Source organism: Nomascus leucogenys, chromosome 9 (genome assembly GCF_006542625.1).
Source record: "Nomascus leucogenys isolate Asia chromosome 9, Asia_NLE_v1, whole genome shotgun sequence".
Lineage (NCBI taxonomy): Eukaryota > Metazoa > Chordata > Mammalia > Primates > Hylobatidae > Nomascus > Nomascus leucogenys.
In genome coordinates this window covers 41,503,804-41,527,819 of record NC_044389.1, presented here as the reverse complement: position 1 = coordinate 41,527,819, position 24,016 = coordinate 41,503,804, and the positions used below count along the sequence as shown (strand labels likewise).

The following is a 24,016-nucleotide window of genomic DNA, read 5'->3' as shown; positions in this document are numbered from 1 at the left end:
TCCACAGAACAACTTGTTTTAAAATTGAAGTCCACCCTCTGAAATCCTGCCACTGCTTTATCAACTAAATTTATGTAATATTCTTTATTGTCATTTCAACAATGTTCACAACATCTTCAGCAGGAGCAGATTCCATCTCAAAGAACCACTTTCATTGCTCATTCATAGGTAGCAGCTTCTCATTGTTTAAGCTTTATCAGGAGATTACAGCAATTCAGTCACATCTTCAGACTCCATTTTTAATTCTAGTTCTCTTTCTATTTGCAAAATATCTTCACTGACTTCCTCCACTGAAGTCTTGAACCCTTCAAAGTCATGCATGAAAGTTGAACCACCTTCTAGTGATTGAGTTGAACAAACTCCTGTTAATGTTGAGATTTAAATCTCCTCCCATGAATTACAAATGTTTGTAATAGCATCTAGAATGGTGAATCCTTTCCAGAAGGTTTTCAATTTACTTTGCCCAGATCCATCAAAGGTATCACTACCTATGGCAGCTATAGCCTTATGCAATGCATTTCTTAGATAATAAGACTTGAACATTGAAATTACTCTTTGGTCCATGAGCTACAGAATGAATATTGTGTTAGCAGGCATGAAAACAACATTAATGTTTTTGTACATTTTCACATCAGTGCTTTGAGGTGGCTAGGTATGTTCTTCAATGACTAGTGGGTGGATCACTTGTGTATACATACAAGTGATACATATTATTTATATATATTAGATATACATAAGTTATATATATTAGTTATATGTTAGATATATATTTATATATGAGTTACAGATTATAGTTATATGTATATTTTATATATATATGTATATATATACACACGTACACACACACACACACATATTTGAGACAGAGTCTTGCTCTGTTGCCAAGGCTGGAGTGAAGTGGCACAATCTCGGCTCACTGCTACCTCTGCCTCCTGGATTCAAGCAATGCTCATGCCTCAGCCTCCCAAGTAGCTGGGATTACAGGCATGCACCACCACGCCCAGCAAATTTTTTGTATTTTTGGTAGAGACAGGGTTTCGCCATGTTGCCCAGGCTGGTCTCAAACTTCTCAGCTCAGGCAATCCGCACTCCCTCCTTGGCCTCCCAAGGGGGCTAAGATTACAGGCATGAGCCACTGTGCCCAGTTGAGTGGTAATATTTTGAAAGGAAACCTTTTTCTGAGCAGGTCTCAAAAGAGAGATTAAAATACTGAGTAGACCATCCTGTAAACAGATGTGCTATTATCCAGGCTTTGATATTCCATTTATAAAGCACAGGCAGAGCTCAGAGTAGATTTAGTGTAACTCCCAAAGGCACTAGGATTTTCAGAATGGTAAATAAGCATTGGCTTCAACTTAAATTCAAATCTGCATTGGCCTCTAATAAGAGACTAGCTTGTTCACTGAAGCTTTGAAGCCTGACGTTGTTTTCTCCTATCTAGCTAGGAAAGTCCTAGATGGTATCTACTTCCAATAAAAGGCTGTTCTGGCCAGGCACAGTGGCTCACGCCTGTAATCCCAGCACTTTGGGAGGTCAAGGTGGGTGGATCACAAGGTCGGGAGTTCGAGACCAGCCTGGCCAATATGGTGAAACCCCATCTCTACTAAAAACAAAAAAATTAGCTGGGTGTGGTGGCACATGCCTGTAATCCTAGCTACTCGGGAGGCTGAGGCAGGAGAATTGCTTGAATCCGGGAAGCGGAGGTTGCAGTGAGCCGAGATTGTGCCACTGCACTCCAGCCTGGGTGACAGTGCGAGACTCTGTCTCAAAAAAAAAAAGGCTGTTCTATCTACATTGATTATGTGTTATTTAGTGGTTTGGTGTAGCTACCTTCATCAGTTATCTTTGCTAGATCTTCTGTCTTCTGGATAACTTACTGCAGCTTCTACATGCACACTTGTTGCTTCACCCTGCATTTTAAAATTATGGAGACAGCTTATTTTTTTAAAACCTCATGAGCCAACTTTCTCGAGTTTCAAATTTTTATTCCACATCACCATTTCTCTCAGCCTTCATAGAATTGCAGAGAGTTAGGGCTTGGCTCTGGATTAGACTTTGGTTTAAGGGAATATTATGGCTCATTGGATCTGTCCAGTTCACTAAAACTTTTTCCATATCGGCAATAAAACTGTTTTGCTTTTTTAATATTCATGTGTTCAATGGGTTAGCACCTTTAATTTCCTTCAAGAACTTTTCCTTTGCATTTACAACTTGGCTAACCATTTTGCACCAGAAGTCTAACTTTCAGCCTATTTCAGCTATCAGCATGGCTTCCTTACTAAACTTAATTTTTCTAGCTTTGATTTAAAGTGAGATACTTGGACTCTTCCTTTCACTTGAATAGTTAGAGGCCATTGCAGGATTATGAAGTGGCTTAATTTAGATATTGCTGTCTCAGGAATCAGGAAGGCCCAAAGAAGGAGAGAGAGAGAGAGAGAGAGAGAGAGACAGGAAATGGCTGATCAGTGGAGCAGTCAGAACACAAACATTTATTAAGTTCACCATCTTATATGGGCATGGTTCGTGGTCCCCAAAACAATTAAAATAGTTACATCAAGTATCACTGATCACAGATCCCTGTAACAGATATGATAATAATGAAAAATTGGAATATTGCAAGAATTACCAAAATGTGACACAGAGACACCAAGTAAGCACGTGCTGTTGAAAAACATGGCGCCAATTGACTTGCTCCATGCTGGGTTGCCACAAACCTTCAATTTGCAAAAAATGCAATTTGCAAAAAATGCAAAGCACAGTAAAATGAAGCTCAATAAAATGAAATATGCCTGTGCTAATACTGTGAACGAAAGGTAAAATACAGAGTGATAATGTTGATTTTTAAAAATAAATAACAACTTGTCCATTTCTTTTAATATGCCTAGTTAGTTCATATTATTTTTTCAATTGATTTTAAAGGTGTTTGACCTTGATTTTTTTAAGGTTATGTTAGATTAATTTTGCTCAAATGTGAACATTTTCAGTTTTCTAATCAGACCTTAGAAATATTTTTCAGTTTTCTAATCAGACCTTACAAATATTTGTAAGTGTACAGAGATTAAGCAAATGAAGAAGAAGTAAAAGAAAGGAAAACCCTGGAGTTTCATGTACTTAACGTTCCTCAAATGTATCCCAGCATGCTTCCACGATATGTAAGACCATCCACTGTTCTGAGACCCCCTGATGATAGACCCATATGTGCTTGATACCTTCTGCAAGCATAACAAGACCCCATTAGAGACATTGTGGAGGGCTCAACTCACCATGTCACTGCTTGTATTAATTTATTTCAGATTCAATGTGGGTCACTCTCTCTTGCTTTTATTCTTTCTTTTCTTTTGTGGGTTTAATGTGTAATTTAACTAAATTTTCTTAAATATGCTACATTCACCTTACCCAGATTTCAGCTGTTCCCTTCTGAGATTCAAGTTTTGTGGGTCACTTGGCACTGCTTTATTGGATTATTTCCAAACTTACCGTCTTCTTTTTGTTTAGTACTGCAGATATTTTCATGTTTATTCATGAAAAGTATCATGTGAATTTATATTGGCTCTGGGAGAAAGTGGCCACTGTGCCAACAATGAGTGTCACTTGGTACAGAGAGGGATTTAAAGGCATTATATATTGTCTCATTCTAGTGAAGTAATGTATCAAAGTCATAAATCTGACCTTTCAAATGCCTTTTTAAATTGTAGTTGCTATGTTTTTTGGTTTTTGTGTTTTTTCATTATTAGCAAGAGAGCTTTGATTATTCTTACTCAATATTTAAAATATGGTTTAAAACATGTTTTTAAAGGTACTTTAAAAAAATCTAGCTACTTGTTATTTAAAGTTTTACGGTCTTTGTTTTTTTTTTATTTGAAATTTTCATGTTGGAAATTCAGTTTCCTTGGATGATTTATTTTTTTTTCCAACTTTTATTTTAAGTTCAGGGGTACATTTGCAGGATGTGTAGGTTTGTTACATAGGTAAATGTGTGCTATGGGTTTACTGCACAGATCAGATGGATGATTTTATTTTTGTAATAATAGAAAAACAATAAAAAATTCAAAGACGCACATGGTATTTTCTGTTTATATGGGTTTTTTCAGCTAAAAATAAAAATTGATCAAAGTTGAAAGGTCTCCTGTTCCATTTTTGCCAGTTCTTAAACGTTATTCATTATTTATTTATTTATTTATTTATTTGAGATGGAGTCTCACTCTGCTGCCCAGGTTGGAGTACAGTGGCCGTGATCTTGGCTCACTGATACCTCTGCCTCCTGGATTCAAGTGATTCTCCCACCTCAGCCTCCCCAGTAGCTGGGACTCCAGGCGTATGCCACCATGCCCGACTGATTTCTGTATTTTTAGTAGAGACAATGTCTCATGATGTTGGCCGGGCTGGTCTCGACTCCTGACCTCAGGTGATCTGCCCATCTCAGCCTCCCAAAGTGCTGGGATTCAAGATGTGAGCCACTGCACTCAGCTCAATTCTTAAACTTCAAGGCCTATTATACGCATAGAAAATTTCATAATTTGTTATATTGATCTTATTATTACACTCTTCTGACCATTTCTACCACATTGTATCAGCTTCTTAAATTTAGCCCATTATTTTAGCTAATTTTATTTTAGTCTAATTTATACGTAATTTGGTAATTTACTGCTTATTTTATGTTACCTAATTGGCCTATGCAGTTAATTGCCTAATTATTACATGAGTATAAGTCATATCCTTAGTAAAATTGTGAAATCTGTGGAAGCAAGTACCGTGTTTTCCTGTTTTATGTTTACCATTGATCCTTCAATCATGTTAATCATTTTGCATATAATAATAAGAATATCTGTTAGTTTCCAAACATCTGTGCCAGGCTTTTTGTGAGCATCACAATAAGCCAAGGAGTTAGAGATATTTATTATATTTTTATTTAAAAAGGGGACTGAAGCAAAGAAAGATTATATAGAATTCACTCACTGTTACATAGGCAAGCATTGATAGAACTGGCTGGGATTGAATTGGAAATTAATTATGTGACTAGAAAACCTGGTCTCACAACCTTGCCAATAACTGTGCCCCTCAACCCCTGAGAAAAAACATCCAGTACAACATTTATTGAATAAATTGTTTTTACCTAGAAAAATTTGAATTCTGCCAGTAGTAGTTACTATTTACTCTATTAATGATTACAATCAAATTCTGGTGTATCTAAGAGAGCTAGTACTTTGGCATGGAGGATTACACAGCATGATAGAATAAAATTTAAGTAGAAAAAATGCATCCAACTTCCTGACGTGGCTTGTGGGTCTCATTGACTTTTACCATGATATAGCCATGCTATGTCTTAGAAAAGTATTCAAGGAAGCATATATTTTTATTATAGTCAAGCTGATTTTGCTAATATAGAAAACATACTTATTGTTTGTAAAACTGGAATTATTTAACAGAAGCTACTTTTATAGACATTTAAAAATGAAGTGAGTTCTTCATTTTATCCAGTTGGTTAAACCATGGCTTTAAACGCAGTTCTGAAGTCTGTGGCTGGGTGGTAGGTTTGTCCCAGGCTTTGGAGTCAAAGCCTTTCTCCTTTGTGAAATCCTGTGTGTCTATATTTGTAAAAGAAATATTATTGACTCTGTTGTTCAGAAACAATAGGTGACATTTACATAAAGAAAAGCTAATGGGGATCAGTCTTGGGGAGTGGCCATTGATCCAATCTAGAACTTTAAAATATCCTTAAATTTATGCAGGGGGAGGTGTTGGCCTTTTGAGACTTCACTTTGGAATATCCCTTATTCTCTAAGAGATTCTTACTTGCAAGATTCCATGTGCCTGCCAACCAGAGCCATTATCTTTTACCTCAATAACGGATCCACAGGTCCTTATGCCCAGGTGGCAAACTAACAGAACTGTAGCAGTTTATTGAATATTTGAATTTTCAAGTTGGATTTTGAATGAATTATACTAAGCAAGGGTATTGCTTATTATTCTTAAGGTATACATAAATGATGCTAAACTTGAGTACATGTTTATTTAAGCACATGTATTCAAAAACACATCTAAGTATCAGAATCTTGGTCGTTCTCTTGAATGAATAAATTTCATTCAATCATGTAACACTGTACATTCACATAGTGTGTTGCACTCTCTATATAACGATTTGCTAATCCGACAACACTCTAATATACTTGTCAAGCAAAGTTCATACACTCCAAATAAATATTATTGATTTTTTTGTTCGTTTATTGTTTTTGTTTTCACATTGGCTGTACTTCAGATGGTATCTCACATGCTACGACATGACTCTACTCACTTAATTTAACATTCCATCCAGCAGACATTATAGTTCTCAGTTGTATTAATAAACTTTCCACTTTGATCAAAATTTGATGGCACATTTGTGAAGGATTTGTAGCACATTATACGTTATGTAGATGTGGGGGCTATGACCGTGAAAGTTACCAACAGGTGGACATTGTGCCTAAGGGAGAACCAATCCCAAGATATCAAGATCTAATGGGAAGTACCATTTTGGAGCACAACTTCTTCTTCTATCAGGGATTGCTGTTTTCATAAAAGACGTATTGCAGCACCACTATCAACATTCACAGACAATGCGACCAAAGTGTATTTGCCTATTACTATTTTTGCAGGAGAATGTATTTCACTGCACTAGTTATAAATGATGTTCAGTTTGCAATGTGGAAATCTGCACATAAAAAGTAGGCAATGATTGCTAGTGTTACTTTCTGTCCTTTCCATTACTGAAGTGAAGATCCAACTGGCAACAGGGGATCTTACAAACCTAACAATGCTATCTTAAACATATGCTTCATTATATATACGTATATAAAATAGCATGATTGTAGAACTGTTAAAAGAAAAACTTCAGGAACATTACGTCTAATTGAGCAAAGAATGATTTGCAAATTGGACAGCCCATAGTACCAGAATAGGTTCAGAGCCACTTTGGGGCTGCCACATGATTGGATAACATTTATGGACAGAAAAAAGAAAGTGCCATACAGAAAACAAAAGTGCAGTACAAAAACAACTGGTTTGGTTACAGCTAAGTGTGTGACTTACTTGAACCTGCTTTGAATGGTTGGCTGTCTGTGGTTGGCAGAGACTTCACTACTTGTTATAAGACCAAGTTACAGTCTATTTACACATCAAATGAGATTGCAGTTCAATATATATGGAGAAAACTTTAGGTCAAGCTTAAAATATGTACAGGAACAGCTTTGGGCCAAACTTAATTTAACAGAATAGATGCCATTTTCAGTAAGTCAGTTAGAGTACCACTAGCTTTAAACACTATCAGGGAAAAACATGTTTGAGAGTTTTAGGAATCATTGCAACAAAAATTATATTTCACCTTTGCATTTCATTCCATACTCAGTTACATTCGCAAACACCAGTATAGCATTTTGGTTAGAAAGGAAGTTTTGAGCCGGGTGTGGTGGCTCATGACTATAATTCTAGCACTTTGAGAAGCTGCCACGAGAGGATCACTTGAGCCCTGGAATTCGAGACCAGTCTGGGCAGCATATTGAGACCCTGTCTCTACAATAAATAAAAAATTAACCAGGCACAGTAGTGTATGCCTGTAGTTCCAGCTACTTGGGAGGCTGAGGCAGGAGGGTCACTTAAGCCTGGGAGGTTTTGGCTACGGTGAGGCATGATTTTGCCACACTGCACTCCTGCCTAGGTGAGAGAACAAGACCTTGTCTTAGGCCAAAAAAAGAAAAAAAAAGGAAGTTTAGGAATCTACAAAAGTGAATTGAAACCCTAAACTCATACATTTCAAGCCATGTATCCTCAGACCATTCAGTTCATTTAGCCTCAGATCCCTTATCCACAAGATGAAGATACTGTAAGATGAATAAATCAGAAGTTGTATGTACAATGCCCTTTATACTATTTGAACTCCATTCACTTAAATGAATGGAATTTTAAAATTAGAGTGTGTAATTCACTACAATATATCCCAATCCCCTCAAGTTTTGACTTATGGTCCATGTAGTTACATCACTGATACCACTATGTGAACATACTTTGGTCACCTATTTAAATTCAAAAGATGGCTTCCATCTGAATGAAGCCAGTGCTGTCTTATTTATTCATCACTGTGGTTTTAGTTCCTTTTGTCTCTTGATATGACTCTCTCTGTATACACTTATGTTCTGTGTTTCTGCATTGAAGTGTATTGTTTAAAATTTGAAATTGTCGGCCGGGCGCGGTGGCTCACGCTTGTAATCCCAGCACTTTGGGAGGCCGAGGTGGGCGGATCACTAGGTCAGGAAATCGAGACCACGGTGAAACCCCGTCTCTACTAAAAATACAAAAAATTAGCCGGGCGTGGTGGCGGGCACCTGTAGTCCCAGCTACTCGGAGAGGCTGAGGCAGGAGAATGGCGTGAGCCCGGGAGGCGGAGCTTGCAGTGAGCCGAGATTGCGCCACTGCACTCCAGCCTGGGCGACAGAGCGAGACTCCGTCTCAAAAAAAAAAAAAAAAAAAATTGAAATTGTCCCTGTTGACAAAAATGACTATTAAATGCTTTTAAGACTGTCAGTCAAACATGGGGATATGAGTGGCACGATACCCAGATACCCGGAAAATGATGAGGCCTGATATTGCCGCTGCAGCAAAGAATTCTGTGCATTAAAAAGTAATTGCATAAATATGTAATGATAAAACTTTATAATTATTTAATTATGTAAATATTAATGCATATTACTATATCACTAGCTTGACTCTGGAGCCCTTTTTTACAGTAATAAACATATCCTGCATTTTTATATTAATTATACCAGTAAGTAATGATATCTTCTGCTCATTTCCTGCAATAAGAGGAAATTTTGGAGCTGGTTATGCTTGTGTGACAAGCACTGAGTATGCTCGTTTTTTTCCTGTATGTTCTTTCTCCATCTAGAAATTAGTTCTTATTAACTCATCATTAAGTTCATTAAGTTGATCAATCAGCAAGTATTTATTGTGTGCCTAGTGTTCACCAAAGCATACATTCTGTTGCTTTTAAATTGCTTATAAACATTTCAAGTTCCTTGCTAATTTACGGTGTTAAATTAATCGCCCTTGATCTAATTCTAGGTCTATTATATTCTCTCAGAATCTTAAAAGTTGCGAGGGCTCACTTTTGTATATGTAAATCAGTAAATGAAAGTATATGAGTTGAAATTCCAAGCATTCTCTGTCTCTTTTATACTTTTTATTCAAGAATTCTCTACTCCTTTACATTATACTGAACTAACGATGATTTTTCAAAGTTCCTTTCTAAGGTGTACTTTAAAAGACCAAGAAATAAGAGCCCAGAAAATGAACAATGGTTTTTATGTAGAAAGTATTTTATTTAATAAGTTCTTACAATAGAGGTCTATCTAAACACATTTTCTCTCATCAAAACAGGAAAGGCTATTCAAGGGCTAACTTCGAATAAATGTTATATCACAAAATGAAGTAGGAGAAAAGAATTATTACTTTGGTTCAAGTCCCAATCATCAGGTGTGTCTAAGCTGTTTGCGAACTCAGGATTCATGGTCTAGGTGATTTATCCTTCTCTTTCTCCATTCCCAGGATTGACAAGAGAATAGACAGAATTAGCCACAAGTTCTATTTTATCCCCTTTTTTTTGCCTGCAGGAGGAGTTCCATGGAATGTGTAAATGTTAGACCTCTAGCTACAATTCTTTTCTGCACTTTCCACTCTTAGCTGCATGTGAAAGAAAGTTACAAAAATAAGCTAGTAATGTTGTAGCAGTAGACAAAAAAAAAAAAAGATTTTTTTTTGTTGTTGGAGAATGAGTGAAGAAAAGCTGCCATGTAATACACACACACACACACACACACACACACACACACACATACACAATTAAAAATATATTTTGCAGTAACAAAATTGAAGTGACAGCTAAATAAATATAAAACTTGATATTATGAGAAAATCGGGGTTAAAGATTATGGTGACTGTATTGTATTGTTTATGTGTACTTGATTACACACACACACACACAATTTAGCAGATGCCTCTGCACACATGTTGTATCCCCTTGGCCCAATTCTGATTTCAGCCAAACCGAAATGAACTATTTGTGGGCACTCAGGCCTACCTCAGCTACCTAATTCCCATCTCAAATGCCTCCTATTTGTCTTTATATGTTCTTCCCTAAGACTTTCCTCCACGCCAGTGGCTTGCTTTGTAGGCACCCTAGCCATCTGCTTGTGTGCTGTGGATGTCATACTGGTAAAGATTGTCCTCAAACACTGGGGAGGAGGAGCTCATGCAGATTTTTCCAGCTTCCTATTTCAGTTGTACAGTTCTGGGTGGCAGTCTGTGTTTCTCAGGGATCTTGACAGAATTTGGTTCTTCTTGCCAATAGCAACAACTGTAATAATAGCAACATATTTTTGGCTTTTCCTCTTTTTCGTCATCTCCTTTCCTTCACACTTGTTTCCTGGATTCATCCTGCAGTAAACTACCTGCATCAAAGTTCTTGTCTTGGGCTCAACTTTTTAAGGGATTCCCAAACTGGAATGCTATGCCACATGGTAATATGTGATCATTTTATGTTTGAGTAACTCAAAACGTTTGTAGGCATCATCAATCAATAAGTATTTCAAGTATTTAATTATTTAGTATTATGAAAATATTACATAACCATTTAGAGATCTGATTTGGTAGAATGTTAATTATCTTACCACCTTTTTTAACATTTAACATATTATCTACCTTCTTAAAGAGCAGCTGTAATATTGTTGGTCAAGTGAGACTTACATTTTTGAAACAGTTGACCAATATTATACAAAATCTGCTTCTTTCTTGCATTCGACTGGTTATTGAACTTCTTCTTAACACTGTAATTGAAGATGTCTTACTCAAAGATCAAAGTGGCAAATATCTATAAAACTTTCTTCCTAAGATTTATCTTTTAAAAGTAGGCTGAAAACGTCATAGTGAAGGTGGGATTTCATTCATTTTAAGATGAATGTATAGGAGATTGTTAAAGGCAGTATTCAATAGTAAGTGGTGTGTGCAGGGGTGCATATATAGGAGAATCATGTTTAATTCCAAAACAGCTAATTAAGGAAGAATGGCTTTATAAGCAACTTGCTTTTTCTTGTGTAAAAGGAAAGTATTAATATATGTTCAAGAAAATAATATACATAAATGAAAGCAAGACATTTATTCACTCACACATAGCTTTTCAGAAATAAGACTAAATGTATCATAATAAAAATTCTGGCATGTATCTAATCAGAGATATTTTGCACTTGTGGTAGTTAAAAAAAAGATGTTGCATAGCTATTTTACAGCTATGGATGTGATCTGGTTTAATAAACATTTATTATTTTCTTTCCACTGTATTGCCATAACTAAGGACAAAGTTGTCACATAGAACTTGGAGAGATGAGCTTGTATTATCTCTGAGCATCTATTCTAAGTGCTGCATGCTTGGCCAGTTGGTCAGCATGGCTCTAGAGGCAGTAACATAAGCCATTTTCATAACCATCTCCTTTCATAACAGGAAAGGAATTGGAAGAGGGAGTTTGTTTGCCCTTAAAGTAAAAAAAAAAATCCTTTCCTTGACAATACTGTCAGGAAAAGTACTATTTCTACCATTTTCTTTATTCCTCAATCATCAGCTTAAAAATAGAGGACTAAATTTGCCTGCATTTTATTTTTATTTGCTCAAATGGAAGCAAATTAGATTTGCTAATGACTTGTTTATTGGTGATAAATTTAAGAAAGGCATCAAGTTAGCATCATAAAATTCAACCAATTAACTTTAGCTGTACTTCCTTCTTCTGTTATTGAAAGAGTTGTGTGGCTCTAGAAACAGTAGATAGAACCTTTTAAAATCTTAATACATCCCTCATTGACCCTTTTCTAAATTTTCCTGAGTACATATCAGAAATATAGATCTGGTTCTATTCAACTGCCATTTATTAACATTAACAGTGTAGCATTGCTGCCAGGGGTAGAAAAAAAGAAAATTAACCTCTCTCTTCTGCCTTCTTGAAGTTTGCAAGATAAATACGTACCGATTTTAAAGGAAAGTGAACATCAGTAAACTGGACAGATTTATTGAGTTAGCTTGTAGCAAAATGAGTTTGCTCCATTTTCACATAATTTTTCTGGTAGTAAATGTTTTAATCTATTGATGTCATGGAGAAATGCTACATTAGCTATAAAACAGAAAGAGGGCACTGTTCAGTGACAGGACCAATAATATGTATAGTGCAATAAACACTTTGCAAGAACTTAATGGCCCTGAATTCAAATAGATAATATATAGTTCACTAAACTGAGGGAGAAGATTCATAAAAGACTGCCAAATCCTCCAAATGCATAAACTTAGATGTACTATTAAGACATCAGTTTTACAATGGTAGATGAAACTATGCGTGTTTTGAAAAAGAACAAAAAGCCCATTGTCATAGCATTGCAGCACACCAGGATTTTATACTGTTTTTCCTTTTATAATGTAGGCTTTTGATGTTAACTTCCATCACTAAGGAGTTAATATTTTCTATGATAAATCTCTCTTCTTCTGTAAAATTAATAAGGCACAGGAGAGTCTAGAACTTGACCGTGGTGTGGTGAATTCATGCATCTAGATGCATGAAAGGTGAACTGATGTTAAGGAAAGACTTGTGGGTTAAGATGTAATTGTTTGTGGTTAGTAAATATACATCTCATAAATCTCAGAAACTAAAACTTTACCTCCACGCTGTTTCCAAATGTGTATATCATTATTTTCTAAGTAGATGCCAAATTCTATAGGCCACATAGTTTATATGTGTGTGTGTATGTGTGTGCGTATATATATATATATGACAAACCATCCAAAATTCATGACTTGAGATTTCATTTAAAACATCATGCATTTGAATATATTTTTCAAATCCATTGACCTTTGAAATAGGGCATTGGAATTGTGTTACTTCATTTTCTGGGTGAGAAAAAAATAATTCAGTACCAACTGATCTGTGATCTTCTTGGAAAATTATATGCTATCCAATGAGCATAAACCTTGGAGCCAGATTGTCTTATAAATTCCTAGCTCTATCTCTTACCTGATTTGTGACCTTGTGCAAGTAATTTAATGTCTCTGCTCCTCACTTGTTTTATCTGTGAAATGGTGATAATATAGTTCCTGTCAAAAAGTCGTTTTGATAATTAAGTTAGTAGTAAGAGTTTACACATAGTAAACATTCAATAATTGTTCGCTACTGTTTCTATAAATTCTTCTTGTTTTAAATTTATGCACTTATTTAATTATGTTTAAAATGCCCTCAAATGTAAGCTATTTTGTTTGCAGTTTTCATTATTTAAAAATGTAGCATAATGGGGCTGGGCATTGTGGCTCACACCTGTAATCCCAGCACTTTGGGAGGCCAAGGCACACAGATTACCTGAGATCAGGAGTTCGAGACCAGCCTGGCCAACATGTTGAAACCCCATCTCAATTAAAAATGCAAAAATTAGCTGGGCATGGTGGTACATGCCTGTAGTCCTAGCTACTCGGGTGGCTGAGGAGGGAGGATTGCTTGAACCTGGGAGGCGGAGGTTGCAATAACCCTCTGCAACCTGCTGCACAGCAGCCTGTGTGACAGAGTTGTCTCAAAATAAATATATAAAATAAAATAAAATAAAATAAAAATGTGGCATAATGGAACAGACCATGGTTATTTGTTTTTTGGGTTTTGATGGGGTTTTTTGTAATTAGAATATCAACCAAAAATAACAAATAGATAATTAAACTTTATAATCAGAAAATATTCACTTCAGCATGCATTAGTACAATCCATGTAGCTATTTTATTTTTTTCTTTAAATTTGCCTGTCTTAATACTAATAAAGTTGTACCTGTTATTCAAGAGCACCTGAGATAGAAAACCCTTGGATTTATTTAATAAATTGAAAATACTTATTGAGTGGCTTGCTTTAAGTGAATATTTCAAAGCAGTGAATGAAGCAGTCGTTAAACATATACAGGTTACTTTCTAGTAAGTTAGCAGAATTTGTCATTACATAGTGGTTGCTGAAAACATATAACTTCTATTTAAAATGTGTTTGTTCTTTAAAGTCGAATTTTTTTACAAAAAAGATCACCTTATGTGGAAGATATACTAATATTTATACAGTACTTACAGTGAATATAAACATAAAATTAAAGATTTCATAAGTTTCAATGCTAATCAGTTTAATAGGTATCAACCACTGTTGTCTACCAGGAAGCTGATTTAATTGGTGAGAAAGTTACACCTAGTAGTGTTATATTGTTGGTAGTTCCTTCCTTAATGATCTCACTAACAAATTTCTTTTCATGACCCTTCTACTGATGGCTTTTAAGGAAAAAAAAATAGTTGGAACTAGTTAGTTTAAATAGACTGTAAAGTATGTTGACAGTGGTCCAATAGAGCAAAGAATAATGTGGTCATTTGTTTCATTCTCTAAAACTGACTTTTCCTCTAATTTGACACATTTCACTAAAACAAACAAGACATGCATTTAGTGAATTGCCTCACAGATGTTGGCTTAGTATTATAAAGAATGAGAGGGAAAGCATACTTTATGCTGTGTTTCTATTTGTTTTAATTTAATTTTTCTATTCAGTTTCTCACCTTGGATTGTGTATCACGTTATATACATTTGGATAGCTATCTGCTTATTATTTCCTTTGTCAACTTTAACCTACCCAATTTATAACTACTTTTTAAGGAATATTTATTCCTTAAATATTTATTCTTAAATATTCCTTAAAAAGTATCTGTCACTATCTCTCAAAGGAGAAACATAAATTCGTAAGGAAAACAGCTACGGCATATGATGCCATCATTCTCAGAGGCATGCAATTCTTGTATTAAATATCCCAATACTGCAGAACTAAATCCATTATAAAGAGTGGAAAATAAGTAGAAACCATTCACTATCCAGTTAAGTATATTTGGTTAGGCCAATGGAATCATGCTACTGAATTGTCATGAACACACTGTGATGGTCACTGAAGAATGAAAGAAGAAACAGGAGGAACCACATGAGAAAACTGCTACTTCTACAAATGTACTGTAACATACATGATTAATAAAATATGATTTTTCTTTCAAGTAAGACAAATACTAGCAAATAGTTTTATGTATACCACTTTCTTCTTGGCATATGTAGTTCTTCTACCCCTGCGTTTCTTTCACCTCTGTCATGCCTTTTTTTTTTTTTTTTTTTTTTTTTGAGACGGAGTCTTGCTCTGTTGCCCAGGCTGGAGTGCAGTGGCGCAATCTCGGCTCACTGCAAGCTCCGCCTCCCGGGATCACACCATTCTCCTGCCTCACCATCTCCGAGTATGTGGGACTACAGGCGCCCGCCACCACGCCCGGCTAAATTTTTTTTTTGTATTTTTAGTAGAGACGGGGTTTCACCGTGGTCTCGATTTCCTGACCTCGTGATCCGCCCGCCTCGGCCTCCCAAAGTGCTGGGATTACAAGCGTGAGCCACTGCGCCCGGCCTTCTTTTTTTTTTTTTAAGACAGAGTCTCACCCGGTCCCCCAGGCTAGAGTGCAGTGGCCATGCTCGGCTCACTGCAACCTCCGCCTCCCAGATTCAAGTGATTCTCCTGCCTCAGCCTCCTGAGTAGCTGGAACTACAGGCACCCACCACCACGCCTGGCTAATTTTTGTATTTTTAGTAGAGACTGGTTTTCATTATGTTGGCCAGGCTGGTCTTGAACTCCTGACCTCAAGTGATCTGCCTGCCTCAGCCCCGTAAAGTGCTAAGATTACAGGCCTGAGCCACTGCTCCCATCCCCTGTCAGACATTACTGACTTAACTCAAATGCTGGCTCCTTGCTTTCCAAGTGACCAACGTTGTGCCTTGTAAGTCTGGAATGTGATACTGCCTTAAATGGTGTCCAAGAAAAACAATGTAATCTGAAAAGAGATCTTAAATAGATGACTCTGAGAAGAGATTCTTTAGCAAAACTCAGAGTGATACTTTTTTTTTTTTTTTTTGAGACGGAGTCTCACACTGTCACCCAGGCTGGAGTGCCGTGGCATGATCTCGGCTCACTGAAAGCTCCACCTCCCAGGTTCAAGCGATTCTTCTGCCTCAGCCTCCTGAGTAGCTGGGACTTCAGGCACCCGCCACCAAAGCCCAGTTAATTTTTGTATTTTTAGTAGAGATGGAGTTTCACCATATTGGCCAGGCTGGTGTCGAACTCCCGACCTCGTGATCCACACACCTCAGCCTCCCAAAGTGCTGGGATTACAGGTGTGAGCCACCATGCCCTACTAGAGTGATACTTTTTTAAGATAAGTTATTCCTAGTTACTGATATTAACTTTCAAATGTTTTGTTTGTTGAAATCACAATCATATTTTTATTAAGAGCAGGCCATCAAGTAATTTTCTATTTCTGCTAAGTATAACTTAGCAGATAAAGCACTGATGGCATGTACTAAGTAATAGGGGTAGCTGGGAATAGTATTTCCTCTTTAATCAATGGAGATATTCAATAATAGTAGCTTGCACATGAAAGATAGTGGTTTAGCAATTGTGCTGTGGTGAGAAGCCTGGCATTGTATCTTGAATGTGGCACTTACTATTTATTTATCTGTAACATAGTTTCCACCTTTGTAATATTGAAATCATGACACTATCTAATTGCTAATGGTAGTACATTAAGTGGATAATAAGGAAGTACCAGGCACTTAATAAATATAAGTTGTTCTCATAATTATCATAATCCTTATGTTCTGTTTTCCCAGGGAGCATAGCACAGAGGTTTAGTGCAGGCTTCAAAGTTCAAACACCAGCTCTACCAATTACTAGTTATATGAGTCTTCTATTGTCTCCTCATCTGCATAATGGTGACAATAATCTCAGCAGGGTTGATGTGAGGATTAAATAAGATAATAGAGGAAGTACCCAGCAAATATACTGGTATAGTGTAAATGCTAAATAAGTAGGACTAAGAATAACTTAAATGTGAATATCAATAAGGAGGAATTCCACAGATTACAAATCTTTCTTAGCAACAGTATTAAGGTTCTCTAGAGGGACAGGACTAATAGGATAGATGTATATATGAAGGGGAGTTTATTAAGGAGTATTGACACACAATCACAAGGTGAAGTCCCACAATAGGCCGCCTGCAAGCTGAGGAGCAAGGAAGCCAGTCTGAGTCCCAAAACCTCAAAAGTAGGGAAGCTGAAAGTGCAGCCTTCAGTCTGTGGCTGAAGGCCTGAGCGCCTTTGCAAATCACTGACGTAGGCCCAAGGGTCCAAAAGCTGAAGAACTTGTAGTGTGATGTGTGAGGGCAGGAAGCATCCAGCACAGAAAAAAGATGAAGCCAAGAAGACTCAACAAGTTTGCTCTTCCCAACTTCTGCCTGCTTTATTCTAGCCCCTGCACTGGCAGCTGATTAGATGGTGCCCACTCAGATTGAGGGTGGGTCTGCCTCTCCCAGTCCACTGACTCAAATGTTCATCTCCTTTGGTAACACTCTCACAGACACACCCAGGAAAAATACTGTATATTCTTAAATCCAATGAAGTTGACACTCAATACTAACCATCACAGTATATTTGAGGGTTTTACATGGACAGAGTCACTTTCACAAGCAACAATCATTGTGTAAGCCATCCTTTCCTCCCATCACTCCCCTTTTGAGGTATGTGAGTGCTCAGTGACAAACACAAAGCAGATTAGGTAAGAAAAAAATAAAAGGTAAATCAGAAGCTTCATGTAGGTTTTACAAAATGTTTGGCCTTTCAAATATGAATAGAAATTTCATAGAAAGCCTGAAAAACAAATACTGTTTGTATAAAAGTTTCTTTCTAGAGATGGCAGATTCATTGAATTTTCTGAAATTATATAAAAATATATAAGAAACACATATTGGAAGATTATAATAATGAATCTAAAGATTTGGATATCATTTAATTTGAGCCAATATTTTATAAATGAGAAAAATGAAGCCAAATAATTCAGATATTAGCCCCAAATCACAGTTTACTTTTTTTTTTTTTTTTTGAGACGGAGTCTTGCTCTGTTGCCCAGGCTGGAGTGCAGTGGCGCTATCTCGGCTCACTGCAAGCTCTGCCTCCCGGGTTCAGGCCATTCTCCTGCCTCAGCCTCCTGAGTAGCTGGGACTACAGGCGCCCGCCACCACGCCCAGCTAATTTTTCTTGTATTTTTAGTAGACGGGGTTTCACCGTGGTCTTGATCTCCTGACCTCGTGATCCACCTGCCTCGGCCTCCCAAAGTGCTGGGATTACAGGCATGAGCCAGCATGCCTGGCCCACAGTTTACTTTTTAATCCTTAGGAGTATTTAAAATAAAGTAGTAAGTAATGTGATAATTTTTGATTCACTTAACAATTTTATGGATTTTGAAGGCAGAAATTGCTATCCTAATTCTATTGACAAGATAAACCTTTAGCTGTAAGAAGTGAAGTTAGTTTATTTCTGATAGTATTATAACTATTATCTCTACCAGAGCTCTTGAAATCTTGTGAATTAATCTTGGAATGGTAAGTTTCTATCTCATTTCATGCAAGAGAATAGAACAACAAAACCCAACAAGACATTCCATGAGAAAAAAACAAAACACCAACAAAACCCAAAATCTTGAGGAATAGCCTAGGAATGCTTAAGAACTATGGAATACTCTGTCACTTTGTAGAATTCTTTCAACTGCCTCGGTCAACTTGGGGCCGCATTCACTAGCCAAAGAACAGAAAGTATTTTGTATTTAATAATAACATGGTGACTAATAATATGTTCCTTAGTACAAATATGATTTCTAGAACTGAAACAAAAAATAAAATTAATTGTAGAATTCTTTAGAAATTGACATGTAGAAAGTAAGTCAAATATATCCTATATATGTCAGCTGAAGCCCTTAGAAGGTAGGTTTAAGATCTTTACTCATCAGTTTTTTTGGTGTTTGATAAAATTGGAATGCCAATTAATCTAAAATAAACTGTGATTTGGAGCTAATATCTCAATTATCTGGTTTCATTTTTCTTATTTATAAAATATCAACTCAAACTAAATGGCATCTAACATACTTTCAGCCTCCAAACTCTGGGACTATTAATTTAAAAGTATTTACCAAATTTCTGAAATTAGATCTATATTCATTTTTAATATCATATTTGTTACATATCCAGAGCTGGATGTATAGAACCTAGTAATAAGAATCAGTCAAAAATACATGTCTTAGGAGCAAATAGATGACATTTTCCATAGGAAGTTTAATTTTAGTCAAACTGTTATGCCTTGTGTTTCTAACTTCAGCTTCTCTTGACAATTCCCCCTTTCTCTGTCATTCACTTCTATTCTTGTCTCTTTTTAATGTCTTTACACAGATTTCTTTGACAGCATTTAAGAACAGCTTATCTTTAGTAAATAAGTATACTGAAAATCACCAATTATTAGACTATAAGTTTCCCTGAAGCAGAAATTAGTTTGTCCTTTATAGCATGGTCGTAATAGTGATATGGCACCAATGACCAGAGAAACACCCTGGTCCCTTGTCTCGAACCGATAAGATTAATCACACGGACACACGTGGAGTGGTTTTAAGAAGAGGAAAGTTTAATAGGCAAGAAAGAAGAAAAAAAGCTCCCCCATACAGAGGGAGTGAGGGCTCTGAACAGATAAAAACCCCTGCCCCTTCCACAGAAAGCAGCCAGTTATACTGGGAGGCTGGAGGAGGCGGTGTCTAATTTGCATAGAGCCCAGGGGATTGGTTTTACCAAGTGTGTCATTCACGTAGCCGGTGAAAAAAACTGGCCCTCCCACCTTAGCCATTTAATATACAGATGCAGGTCGCCATGATGTCTTGCACAGGTGGTGTTATCTAGAGGCAGCCATGACACCTGGCATATGTGGTGACTAGAAGAGGGTGGGAACTAACATGTTGGGTGGATCAGGTTTCTGTTTCCCAGCATTTACATATCAATGCTTGCCACTCAGGCTTTTCACTTTTCTATTGGAAAAGAAATGTTTTGGGAGCTGTTTTTATTAAAAGAAAAAGCCTTACCGAGGACTCCTTACCCTTTTTACATACCTAAAATAATTTCTTAATAACTCCTGTAATAGTAGTACCACCAAAGTCATGAGTTTCGATGAGGATGAAATAAAATGATTCACAGATTGACTCTTCACAGAGTACACATTCAGTAACTGTTAAGTGTTATGATTGTTACTATTTGTCTCTATTCACAGCTGTTAAGTGTGTTGCACATAACAGGAGCTCCACAGATGGATTCAGTGAATCTAATATATAAACAGGCATGGCCGGGCACGGTGGCTCATGCCTGTAATCCCAGCACTTTGGGAGGCCGAGGCGGGCGGATCACGAGGTCAGGAGATCGAGACCATCCTGGCTAACACGGTGAAACCCCGTCTCCACTAAAAATACAAAATATTAGCCGGGCGTGGTGGCGGGCGCCTGTAGTCCCAGCTACTCGGGAGGCTGAGGCAGGAGAATGGCGTGAGCCCGGGAGGCGGAGCTTGCAGTGTGCCGAGATCGCGCCACTGCACTCCAGCCTGGGCGACAGAGAGAGACCCCATCTCAAAAAAAAAAAAAAAAAAAAAAAAAAAACAGGCATATTTAGTCTTATACAATCTGAGGTAACTCTGCCTTTGTTTTTTGTTTAGCAACTTTAAATGTCATGTGGTTATCACATAGTAGTAACAAATCATTATAACAAGGGTACATCATTGAAGAAGCAAATTTTGTATCAACTTTAAGTATTACCAATAATAACTTTGAAAAATTATTGTTTTTACTAAAGCTATTATAAATAGATTCTCAAAAGAGTCTACTAAGAGAGCTGCATTTTCTTCTAAAAGGCTAAATTAATAGTTTGAAAGGTTTTGCAGATCCATCAATGGCATGGAATGTTAATACAAAATAAAAGGCCATCTCAGTTTCTGTAGCATCTATAGATATTGCATTTAAGTGTTTAAATTAGAATATGGCTAGCAAAAGCATTTTATGAATTATTGACATTTTCAATCTGCACACTCCAGGATGAAATTCATTAGGAGGTGTTAATTTTGGAAACAAATTATATAAAGCCATTGTAATACAAGGTACTTGAGCAGCACTTTTATTCGGTGATGCATAGGTATGATTTGAAAAACATAATTTAGAAGCTGAGCTGCAGAGATTACTCCTGTCTCTCATTAAATAAAGGATTAGTACTTTAATTACTGAAAGAGACAGATGTCTGTCAGAATTTTTGATATGCAATATACCAAAAAATTGAATGAACTTCACAATTTTTTTTATTTCTATTTACTGAAGTGCTTCTGTATTTCTTGGTAGAAGTGGAATGGAAGAAGAGAATTATCTGTTTTGGAATAATAACAATTAGGGAGGCATGAGTTATTCAGCACAGGTTTGTTTCCGGTGATAAGAGAAACCTTGGTTTTCCTTAGTCAAGAAATGTGGAAACCATTATTTTTTCCTGTATTTTATCTTCTCTAGAGAGTTGCTTTGTAACACTAGTACACTAGTCTCAAGTGGTGATAGCACTGAAGTGTGTCATTCTGTCCCTTTCTTTGAAAATACCATAGTGCCATTTAGTCATTGCACAAAGCATGGCAAATATCAATTAAGCTCTGTTTATGTGTTGAGCACTGTAGATGAGTAAGATGAATTTTTATCTTATTGAACATCAATAATGAATAATATCCAAACCTGAATTCCTGTTTCAACTCGACCTAAACAAAGCTTAGCTACCTAAGCTTATTAGCCATAGAGCCATGGTATTTGTGCCTCAGTTTACGCATTTGAAAAGTTGGGATAATGAGAATGCCTGCATTTAAATGTCTACTTAAGGCTGGGTGCAGTGGCTCATGCTTGTAATCCCAGCACTTTGGGAGGCTGAGGCGGGCAAATCACAAGGTCAGGACATCGAGACCATCCTGGCTTACACAGTGAAACCCCATCTCTACTAAAAATACAAAACAAAATTAGCCAGGCGTGGGGGCAGGCACCCGTAGTCCCAGCTACTAGGGAGGCTGAGGCAGGAGAACGGCGTGAACCCGGGAGGCAGAGCTTGCAGTGAGCCAAGACTGCGCCATTGCACTGCAGTCTGGGCAACAGAGTGAGACTCCATCTCAAAAAAAAAAAAAAAGTCTACTCAGTTTTGTATGCAAAATTTCAGTACTTAATGAATGAATATTATACCAGATATAGTGCCTACCCTCAGGGAGATTCTATTTATATTTTTGTCTTTTCTAAAATGTGCTTTTTCATGGGTTTGATGACAGGGAGGAAATGGAGAGCAAGAGTACAACAATTAAACTGTGTTTCATTGAGTTTGTAAGTTGTGAGAGACAGCATATGGTATTAGACAAATGGCAGGACTCTGCCACCTACCAGGGTTGACCTTGGTCAAATCCTTTAGTGTTTAGACCCTCTTTACTCTTCTCTGATGGGAATAATAAATACAATATCACATTGTTCTGCTGTTAATACTTCAATAATTAAATAAGATGATTCATGTGAAAGCATTTTATTAAATTATAAAATGCCGTTCATATACAAAGTATAGGCTGAGTATCCCTTATCCAAAATTCTTGGGATCAGAAATGTTTCAGATTTTGGATGTTTGGGATTTTGAAATATATTCATTGTTCTGGAGAACCTAAATGCTCCAAAATCTGAAAATTTTTTTGTTTGAAAAAATCTGAAAATTTTCAAATATGATGGTCAAAGGAAATACTCACTGGAACTTTTTTTTTTTTTTTTTTTGAGAAGGAGTCTCACCCTGTCGCCCAGATTGGAGTGCAGTGGCGCGATCTTGGCTCACTGCAACCTCTGCCTTTTGGGTTCAAGTGATTCTTCTGCCTCAGCCTCCCAAGTTGCTGGGATTACAGTCATGCATCACCCCGCCCAGCTAATTTTTGTATTTTTAGTAGAGATAGGGTTTCACCATGTTGGCCAGGCTGGGCTCGAACTCCCGAACTCAGGTGATCCACCCACCTCGGCCTCCCAAAGTGCTGGGATTACAGGCGTGAGCCACCACGCCCAGCCTGGAACATTTTTTATTTCAGATTTTTAGATCTGGGATGCTCAACTGGTATTATTGTGAGCTTTCGATTATGCAACTTATAGGTAACTGGTTGTGATTTTTTTATTACTTTCTTATTTTGCCTTTCTGCCATATCCCAACTGCCCAGCTGCCATGTGATAAGGGTACCCAAATGTATTTTAATAGTCTAAACCAAATGTTACAAGGAAAATCATTCTTTTAACAATACTATTACATTGCAATGAAAAAAATTGTTTATAAATTATTTAATATTTTATTACCATGTTATGTCCCCTATAAGTGTCTTTTTTCTTATAGATTACAGAAATATAGGGGCATTATTGGATTGTAACATTCTGCATTGTAAATAGAAAATGTGTTCTATGATGTCTATAGTTTAAAAGAAAATTTAAACATTAAAATTGAATACAAGTTCATAGTTCTTAGTTATGGCATTAACAATTTTTGGCATGCAACAAATTTATTTCTCTCTATTTTGTGATGTAATTTTAAAAAGTTTGGCAGTACATACGTATGCTCTCTGATCTGTACCTTTTCTAATTAAACAATGCAATTCAAAGGTATTGCATATGATTCAGAAATGGCTGAACAAATATCTTATTTTTTGAAACAATAACATCACTATTATATCTATTTTATGAACTCTTGGGAAATATAGAGGAAAATTTACTTGTCATTTTTACCTATTTCTTTCTTTTATACAGAATAAAATTCTCCTTAGTTTGAATTTGTCATTTACTCTAACCACAGGATATAGCTTATGACATTAGTTTGAGAAAGGACAACGATGAAATCACTTTAAGGAAATATATAAACATATTTATAGAGGCTGAATGCACAGTAAAAATAGTTTGGAAATTAAAAGTGTAGAGAGAAAAGGAGACTAACTAGTTTCAAAAACGTTTGGAAATGAACAATGACAGCTATGCCAGCATTCAGGATATTAGA

At 36.6% G+C, this 24,016-nt stretch overlaps 1 protein-coding gene across 22 annotated transcripts in view; it reads left to right on the top strand.

Annotated features, from left to right (window-relative positions):
* ADGRL3 (adhesion G protein-coupled receptor L3) overlaps positions 1 to 24,016 on the top strand; it is an 871,587-nt gene that overhangs the window by 509,554 nt on the left and 338,017 nt on the right. The window lies entirely within an intron of this gene.